The 9,747-nt window shown below is 42.0% G+C and overlaps 1 long non-coding RNA gene across 1 annotated transcript; it reads left to right on the top strand.

The window, feature by feature from the left end:
• Positions 1 to 1,787: 1,787 nt before the first annotated feature.
• Positions 1,788 to 9,603, top strand: LOC309340414. Its single transcript, XR_014155985.1, has 4 exons — positions 1,788 to 1,883; positions 4,330 to 4,446; positions 5,675 to 5,729; positions 9,239 to 9,603. It is a non-coding gene; the product is annotated as an uncharacterized lncRNA (long non-coding RNA).
• Positions 9,604 to 9,747: the final 144 nt, after the last annotated feature.

Here is a 9,747-nt window from a genome sequence, read left to right as displayed (position 1 = left end):
TAGCTGACCTATAGGAACCAGATAGCATTCAGTTGAGAGCAGTGACAAGTGGCAGCAGTTATTTAAAAGAGAGCTGAAACACAGTCATGAATGTTGCCAGCTACTGTAAAAATGGCTTTCCCCAGAGCCTGGTTAAAAAGGCTCAGTGATATATAAAGAAGTTGCTTTCCCTTGCTGCAATAAATTTTGTCCAATCCATTTTGCTTGTCGCTCTCGTTTTTATGTCTCATTGTATCAGTATTGCTGGCAGAAGGTAGGCTAGCGAACTTCAGTCTTCCCTAGATGTTGCTGAACTACAACTCCCATCATTCCATGAAGTGGGACTATTTCCCTTTGTTCTTTTTCTCTTTGCTGCCTGATACTAGAAGGAGAGGGAGCCATGTTGCAGTGCTTGTGTGTGTTTATATAATAAAGTAGAGTAGCCAAAATGCTGAGTTGCTGAGGTCTGTTACACAACTGTGCAAACTCTTCGGATCCCTAAGTGTACTGGTGTCAGTTGGCATTGGTCGCTGTGATGTTCGGGCAGAAAAAAACTTTTGAAGCTCCCGAACAATCGACCAGGAGGGAAAGAACATGCCAGTCAGGCATGTGTCTCTGCCAGGGTCCTTACTCAAGTGTAGGCTGAACTCATGACATTATCTACTTGCACTGGTGTGCTTTCAAACTGCTAGGTTGGCAGGAGCTGGGACAGAGCAATGGGAGTTCACCCCGTCGTGGGGATTCGAACCGCCAACCTTCTGATCAGCAAGCCGAAGACGCTCAGTGGCTTAGACCACATGTCCTTTACCTTACCTTGCAGTAGCAACTTCATGGTGAGTACCAGCACCTGTTTTTCTATTTAAAAAGCACTGGTCCAATTCCATAATTATAATGATAATTTTACTATTTATACCCCACCCATTTGACTGGGTTACCCCGCCACTCTGTGTGGCTTCCAACATATATGAAAATATAATGAAACTATACAAGGTTGTCTTCACATGTCTTCTAAAAGTTGTGTAGTTACTTATCTCTCCAATATTTCTCTGATGGAAATAGGGATGTCCTAAGGAAAAGCAGGACATTCCAGGATCAAATCAGAAACTGGGACGGCTTCTGTAGATCCAGGACTTTCCCTGGAAAATATGGACACTTGGAGGGTCTTTCGTCAGGATTTCAGGCAGGGTTCTCCTTCAGCCCTACCTGGACATGCTGAGGATTGGGGCCTTCAGCATGGAAACAGATGCTCTGCCCCTGAAGAGATGGCACTCACCTTTCTATGCACTCTCCCATGGCCATCTCCTGATGTCATGGGAGACAAGGCTCTTGCAGCTTCTCTTTCCCTTTCTTCCTCTTCCATCAACTGCACTCACACTCCAAGTATCCTGTCTGCCCTCCTCCCAGGGGACTAGGACACTCAACAGCACCAAGGAGGGAACAAAAGCATACAAACTTTCTCTGGATTGCAACCTGGCAGTTTTTCTAGGCTGAGAATTAGCAACTGGTCACCTACTGAGCTCCATTACTGAGCAGGGATTTGAGTTTGCTACTATTTGCCTTAGTAAGCAAAACCCAGGAGATATCTGATTTCTAGCTCCTGATTTGCCCCTGCAGGTTTCTGCCAATGATATGAAGAAGGATTCCAAGCAAAAGCAGTATGTGATTGTTGTGGCCAAGTGTCCTCAGTTCACATTGGAGAAGATGGTTCTGGTCTCCTTCCACAGTGGATATCTCTTCATCTACCATCTACACACCTGGGTCCAAAGGTAAAGCCTTCTGCTAGTCCCTCCCATAACATTATCTGGAAATGCAGGAGGGGTCTGGAGTGTATAACCTACTTGTGATCTGCAGACTGAGCATGGCCCACATGGAGGCAGAAAACTGCTGACTCCTGAGCTCTGAAGGTACGTGCAAATCCACCTACATACCCTTCCCCAGAATAGTAACCGATTCCTCATTCTGACTTCTGTTCCTGCTGGGAAAGGCTGCCCTATTTCATTACTCTTCTCAGTCGTGCAGTTTTTACAGATCTGCTGACTATCTCAGAATAAACAGAAACTCCTTAATTCCACATCAAGTTAAGCAGATTATTTTCCCACACAATATCTGCTGCTACAGGAGGGGGAAGAAGAAGAGGAAGAGAAAGCTCCCCTCCCCCGTCTGTTCAGATTTTTATTTCAGTGCACTAAATCTGGCATGGCTTTTCTTTCTTTTTCAACAGCTGCGCTAGGTTCCCCCTGCCCCATCCCTCCTGCCTTCTTCCCTGTCTTCAAGTACTGAAAGCAATAAAGCTTGAGTCTAGCTTCAAATGCCATCAGTCATTTTGCTAGTAAAGGAAAGGTGCCTAATGAATCTTTTTCCCTGTTTGATGCTGGGACGGTTTCTGTTTTCTGGATTTAAGTGCTGCTCAAGGGAGGGGCGAGCGTGTTCCTTGATACCTCAGGCCAGATGTGTTTTGGCATACGCCGAACCGTACATCATTCACAGGAAATAGATTTGTACAGCAGAAAGGAAAGCAAAAAGGGGTTGCTTCAGGTCTGCTCCTGGGCCTTCCAGGGAATGTTGTAATTCAATCGCAATCATTTTGGTGGAAACTTGCCTTTTAACATTAAAACTGCCTCATAAAATAGTGGGAGAGATTAAATACTAATGCTTAATTGGAAAGGGAATAGCCCAAAGGCACAGAAGTGTGCCTGCACACCCCGTCTTTTAACAAGCTAATTAATAATCACAGCAAACATTTAATGAACAGATGAACCATATTGGCAGTTTAGTTAGAAATCAATCTAACTGCGGGCTGAAAGAAACCAAGGCCGAACCGGACGTTCTGTGAGGAAAACAAAGTTTGTGGCTGTCACTGAACTATGTCTCTTACTCACATCACCCAAGTATCGTTCACACATTGCACTGAACACAGATGCTAGCTACAACTACACGTGTGAGAAAGTGTTTGTGTGAAAGAGTGCACACTTGTTGATTTGTTCAGCTCAATTGCTACGTGAATAACAAGTGTGCAGCTCAGCTGCTAGACTTGTTCACATGTTATGCTGAACAGAGGTTCATGCTGTCTCAAATCATGTCTAAGTGTTTGCGTACAGTTGCTGATTTGTGCAGCTCAGCTATTGTGTATGCAAGTATACATGACGTTCCCTCATTGAACGTGACCTGTGAAAAACTGTATGGGTGTGCGACTCAACTGCCTGTGTACACAGGTACACAGATTGCACATTCATTGGAGGTAATGCACGGACACTGACCCAACACTCACCCTCCCAATTGTGTAATGATGCATTCACCCATCCCAACTGGACCCACCCAGCCATGCTCCACCAGCTAGATTTTATTAACCCCAAAGGTCAAGAGAGCACATGCCCAGATGTACACTGCAACCACTTTGTCATTTTCCTTAGAGCACAGCAATTGAAACTGATCCCATGAAACCTGGCAGATGTGGCACCGGACCCGTCACAGTTCTGCACCAACTATGGTGCCGTTTTCAGAACTAATCTTCAACATACAGTGAGCCAGAGCCTTAATAAAATCTAGATCAGGTGAATTGACAGTGGAGTGGGGTCAAGGTAGGAAGAGAGAGATGAAGGCCGTTATTGGTGTCTACATAATACAGAATGACTTTGTAAATAATTGACCTTCACAGGGGATGGTGGGAGCACTATTTGGGCTCTGCTACAGCTGCTAAATGTCTCAAGCCAGCACTGATCTGCACTGGATCAAAATGACTAATGAAGGTTTTAATCTTTATATGTAATGGCTTAACGTATGTACGTGTCTGTCTGCTTAAAATTTCATAAGTTGCTTTGTGTTGCACTGGCAAAAAAAGAAGAAAAGTAAAGGTAAAGGGACCCCTGACCGTTAGCTCCAGTCGTGACCGACTCTGGGGTTGCGGCACTCATCTCACTTTATTGGCCGAGGGAACCGGTGTACTGCTTCCGGGTCATGTGGCCAGCATGACTAAGCCACTTCTGGTGAACCGGACAGCGCACGGAAATGCCGTTTACCTTCCCGCCGGAGCAGTACCTATTGATCTACTTGCACTTTGACATGCTTTTGAACGGCTAGGTTGGCAGGAGCTGGGACCGAGCAACAGGAGCTCACCCTGTCACGGGGATTCGAACCGCCTACCTTCTGATCAATAAATTTCATAAATAATAAATAATAATTAGGATAGCATTTCATTCTATAGTTTCCAACTAGCCACCCTCAAGTGTTAAAGGTGTTTTAATCAATGCTTCTTAGAAGTCTGCTATTTTTGGTGTGGAAGAATGTCCTTGTGTTATGTTCAGAGTGATTGCAATACACAGAAGACTCTGTCCTCATCCACATTTGTTTCAGGACCACCAAGGGAAGCTCTTTGTCTTGTGGAAGCATCAACATGTCAATGAGACACAGGGACGGATGATGTATTAACAAAGCCTGGACTGGGGCATGTCTGGATCCCATGCTGCTCAGGTAATGTCTGCAGGAAATAAGGTCATCTTTCTCATCTGACCACAGGTGGTTCCATCCCATAGACTCAAGTGCTTGGAATCAGATCCCCTGTTCATCTGGTAATGGATGAACCAGGAGATAGCAAATGAGTTTAACATGCTGACGCTCCTTGGTGCTGGTGTCTGCATTTGTGACAGCCGGCAACTTGACAGATTTGCCTTTGTGGACATTGTTGTTATCCCTAAGGAGGGAAGCAAGTGAATACACATCAAGTTGGTTAAGGATGTCTCTGAGCTGGACACGGCATGGTGTCATCCTTTCTGGTCAGACAGTTTATATCTGACTGGCTGGCAAAATAGGATTGTAATCTGGTTCCCTGCAAGACAAGTGAGCTATTGGAAAAGTTGTTCAGAGTTCAAAAATCATATGCGACATGACATGTATTGTCTTACAAATTCCAAGCAGAAAACCCACTGTTCATCAAAACCTCGGGAGCAGTAAACTTATTATTCATTTGTTCTGCAGGAATGATGAGACTAATGAACTCCACCTCTTGAGAGTTATTCGTTTTAGCCTCAGTTCTTAGAAATAGATCTACTGTTTTATCTCAAATATAAACTGAACAATTAAATAACTTGGGACCAGGTTACCTGAAATACTGCCTGTCCCTGTATAGACCTGCAAGGTCACTTAGATATCTGGGGAAATTCTACTTGTGGCACCCCACCCTAAAGAATATCACAAAGCAGTGACCCCAAAATGGGAATTTTCTGCTGTTGCACCCATTCTGTGGAATGTCCTTCCCTCTTCCATGCAGGTAGCATCCACCATCTATTGTTTTAGATGTCTTGTAAAGACTTTTCTTTTTGCCCAAGCTTTCTGTGACCCATAAGAGTAGAACCTGATTCATGTGTATGCATCCACTGAATATGTTTTTATTTTCTTTTATGTGTTTATAATTTTTTTAGGCTGTATTTTTGTTTAAATGGATACTGTTTTAATATTGCAAACGGTATACACCCCTTAGGGTTTTTTATTTTTAATTATTAAACAGTTTAGAGATGCTGCTTTTAAATAAAATAAATACATCTGTAAATTTATTTCAGCAATATCTTTTTGCAAATGTGTGAATGTCCTATTTCGCAACTATGAAATTCCATCAATAAGAAATGAACAGGTGGTGGTTCTGAAATTTCAGATACCTTTTTCATGTTGGCCATTGCCCATGAGATAATTTTCTCTTTTCCAGCTGATGGCCTTCGATGGAGAAACACACTTTCTGTGTGAAAGGGAGCAGGGGCCAGGTGATGTGTGTACCATAATACCTTCTTGACAGAATAGCAATTTCCCCTTGAAACAATCAATAGATACCTATAATGTTCCACACTATAATTGTTTTAGTTGGTTTTTTTCCCCACTCAGACCAGTGGGTCTTTGAATCTTCTAACACTGTTGCTGAACTGTCAACAAAGCGATGATTGAGGGCATAGCTCAACTCCCATATAATGCTGGATCAAGAATTCTCAAAGTTTTTCCGTTGTATGGCCATAAAAAGGTTGATGCACCTCCATCTACAAACACAAGCACACAAACACAGTTTTATTGGCTTTCAGTTATTATTTTGAGTGACTCTTGCTGGCTTTGGGGACTTTTCTTTGTTCATTGGAGCCCATTCTTCTTAAATGTATCAATCTGCAATACTTTATCAGTACAGGAGGCAACCATTTTGTGTGTGGGTTCTGTTCCTGGTCCCTGTGCATGTTGGTAGAGTGTGTATAAGCACACCCCACCCCCTTACACTCCACCCTACCCCTGTTATGCCAGCCCCACTCCCCTTACACTGCATTCTGCACCCCGTTCCACCTCCGTTCTAACTTCTTCCAGGTCCAAAAGGAGCCACACATCAGCAATTGCACATCAATTGGATGCACCTAAAATGGCCGCCTGCTTGCTAATATATATTTATAGCTTAGCTTTCCACCATGTTGTTGAAGGCAGTGAACAGGGTGCCTCTCCCAATTTACCCTCACAACAGCCCTGTGAGTTTAGGTCAGGTTGAAAGAGAATTATTAGCCCAGCATAACTGAATGAGTTTAACATGGCTAGGAAGGGATCTGAACCTATTTCTCTCCAGAGTTTTCTAGACGTGCTGTTAATTCATGACATCTTAGACACCTTTTTTTTGGCTATCTTCTTTTCTGATATTGATTCTTACAGAAGCTATTTTAAATTGTTCCATGCTAGGAAGCTGAAAGACGTATCAAAGGCATCACAATTCAAAGTTGCAATTTGCATATGCAATGACAAGAGTGGAAAGTTTTCGGGTGATCAATAAAACTATTTTTTTATTATTACTATTCACAAACTAAAACCACACACATGCCTGCCCTTAAGTGAGCTGTACTGTGGAAGAAATATTGTCTTCTGGCATGAAGGTGACTGAGCTGAAAAATACAAATATTGTTGAGATGGTACAATCTGGGCAAAGGAATCCATTAGTAGTGGGTTGGTTCTTTATTTTAAAGAAACCCTGTGCAGGTTAGGTTGTTGTAATATACAGTAACTGACTCAGACCCTGTGTGCATGAAAGGGTTAACCTGAGCCCTGAGCTCAAGTTACCAGAGTGGGTGTGCCTTGGCATGCTTGTAGTGGCAATACTTGATGCAGCCCTGGTCCTTCCTTGTGTATTGTTTTTACACACAAGTAGAATGTCTGATGGCAGCTATCCTAGAGTAATGACGAGCTTGAGACAGTGTCCATGCTTCAAATTTTACCTCAGCTGCTAACTCAATGGGTGACCCCAGGCTATTACATCTTCTATAAATATGGATTGTTAATTCAGGTTATTTCATTTATATATCCCTTTCTGATTAATATTGTCCTACAAAGAGGCTCACATGAAAATGAGACAATTGCTGTAAGGATGGCTAATATTGGTACAGGGCTTTGAAAAAACAACAGAAGGCTTTAGATGCTACAATATTTGCTGCTGCTCTTATTTCTAGCCTTGTTACTGAAATTGAGTGAGTCACTTATTTGACACCTAATAAATGCCCATTTTCAGGGCTTTTCTTTAGAAAGTCCTTAAGCATTTAAAGAGATATGCACTGGAGAAAAGTAGCAAACAAAAAACTGTGACTGAAACACACCTTTTGAATATTTAGGAAAAAAGTTCACCTACTAATCAGAGTCATTAAGATAAATACCTGCAGTTACTTCCAGCAAAGGCAAACAAAAATCAAAATTACATCTCCATAAAAGCCAAAAGTTATCTTCAAGCTTCATTGTTTCTAAAACTCTCATCAGAATCTTTCCCTATTTTCAACATGCTAAATGAAGTCCCTCTAAGAGTGACTTCAGTTTTTACTAAAGGGAGAGAGGAAGAAGTTCAAAAAGCCCAGACAATGGAAGCAAGACTCTTTACCCCTCCCACAAAAATAATCCCGCTGTACTCAGTAACATCTAAAACTGCGCCAAATGTGCCTTGTGACTCACATGACAAAATTAGAAAACTAAAATTTCGTTCTCCCCGGTAAGGAAAGCCCGTCCACAAATGCAGTGTATAATTGAGCTAAGCCTCTAGTTTTTTTTTAAAAAAAGAGGACACAATGCTAACTGAATACTGATCAGGAAAAAGGAAATATGTATGTTTCATAATAAAATTACAATCTGAGGAATGTATTTTTTATTTTTTATTTTGCTTTCAATCCATTCTTCATATGACAAGCTGACATTTTACGCTACCCTGCATATGCACATTAAGCAGTTGGGCAAGGAGAGAACAGTGGGTGAAGAAAGAGGGGACAGTGGTGGTTGTGGGGCCCTTTCCCCATCCTCTGGACCCCCTGGGAAACTCAGAAAACCTGCTGCACCTGGAACAGGGTGTGGAGAGTTCAGATGAATGGGACATAGCTATGGGGAAGTAGCTGCCCATAAAAAGGAAGACTAGAGTGAGAGACTAGGCTAGGGTGATGTCCACTGTTTCCAGGAACTCTTCTCGTTGTGATACTTTTGTGGGTGAGCTGAGAGTTTGTTGGACCCTGGATGAGATCCCAGAGGCTGAGAGGAAGCGTGTGTTAGAAGGAAATGAACTGATACTGCTTTATATGTATTAGTAACTTCACATTAATGTAACCTTTTTATATGTAACTACGTATCTATGTATTTTTTTTGGTTTAAGTTGTCATCTTCAGATGTTGTGTTCTTTCAGGAAAGGATTTCTACTGCTTTTGAGTGCAAACTCTGCCCTTCTTCCCCAAGTTAAACCAAGAAAACATCTCTTGAATAAGATCTGTCAGTTGGCTTGTATAGAGTTTGAGACCTGAAGAAAAACAAAGGGGACCATAGGAATAACTAACACAAATACCCAAATGTTTTCATTTTTTTGAAAACCTGACCATAATAATAATATAATAATAATAATTTATTATTTATATGTTGGCTGGCCAGTCTGGGTGGCTTCCAACCGGCAGAAAGATATCCCCAGCTGTCAAAAGGGAAACAAATACCATCACAGGTAGAATGAAATAACTATGGATATACCCATTATGGGAAGCTCTCAGGATTCAACTCTTATAAAACTCACAATATATTTAAAGAAGAGAGTCATTGGTGGCAGCCGAGAAACCGAATGTTGTGTGGAAATTTAACAAAAATGCTAACTCCCCACACAACAAAGTGGAGAATTCTAATATATTATTGAGAGCCCATTGCTATAAATCTCCTCATGTTACAATCATAAAGGAATTCACTTGCCCCAGTGTGCTCCTTTCTCAGTCAGTGCTGAATATTTCTTTATCTTCCCGATTCCTAGATGAAGCCTTCAGAAACAACAGTAAATGAAGCATGAAGGCTCCAGGACCCAAAGAGAATTACGTGAACAAAGGAGAAGTCAAAGAAAGGATAAAAGAAGCAACAGCAGTGATATAATAACTACAGAGCACACTTGCCACAGTTTCCTCCCCCCCCGTCCCCCCCCACATTTACTTTCTTTCGTTCTAAGACATTCATGGCTCTGTCAACAACAAATACATGCTCACATTTGTGTGTTGACTTAACAGAATGATCAATAGCTAATATTGGCTCCAGGCTCCCTTAACAAATTTGATGAACAATACTGTATATAATTTAGCCTTAGAATCAATCAAAATTCCAGCCTTGAAGGAAAACATAGCGGAGGAGAAGAATAAAAAAGCAACTTAGAACCTCAAAGGGGGGAAAGTGGGGTGAATGGTCATTGTCCTTAATTGGTGGTTTTGATGCTCAGCTTTCCCATACCCTCCAAGTGTCCCTGTTTTCCAAGGACAGTCCTGGAATTACGAA

Source organism: Podarcis erhardii (genome assembly GCF_964252035.2).
Source record: "Podarcis erhardii genome assembly, chromosome: 4".
Taxonomy (NCBI): Eukaryota; Metazoa; Chordata; class Lepidosauria; order Squamata; family Lacertidae; genus Podarcis; species Podarcis erhardii.
This window is presented reverse-complemented; position numbering and strand designations above follow the sequence as displayed.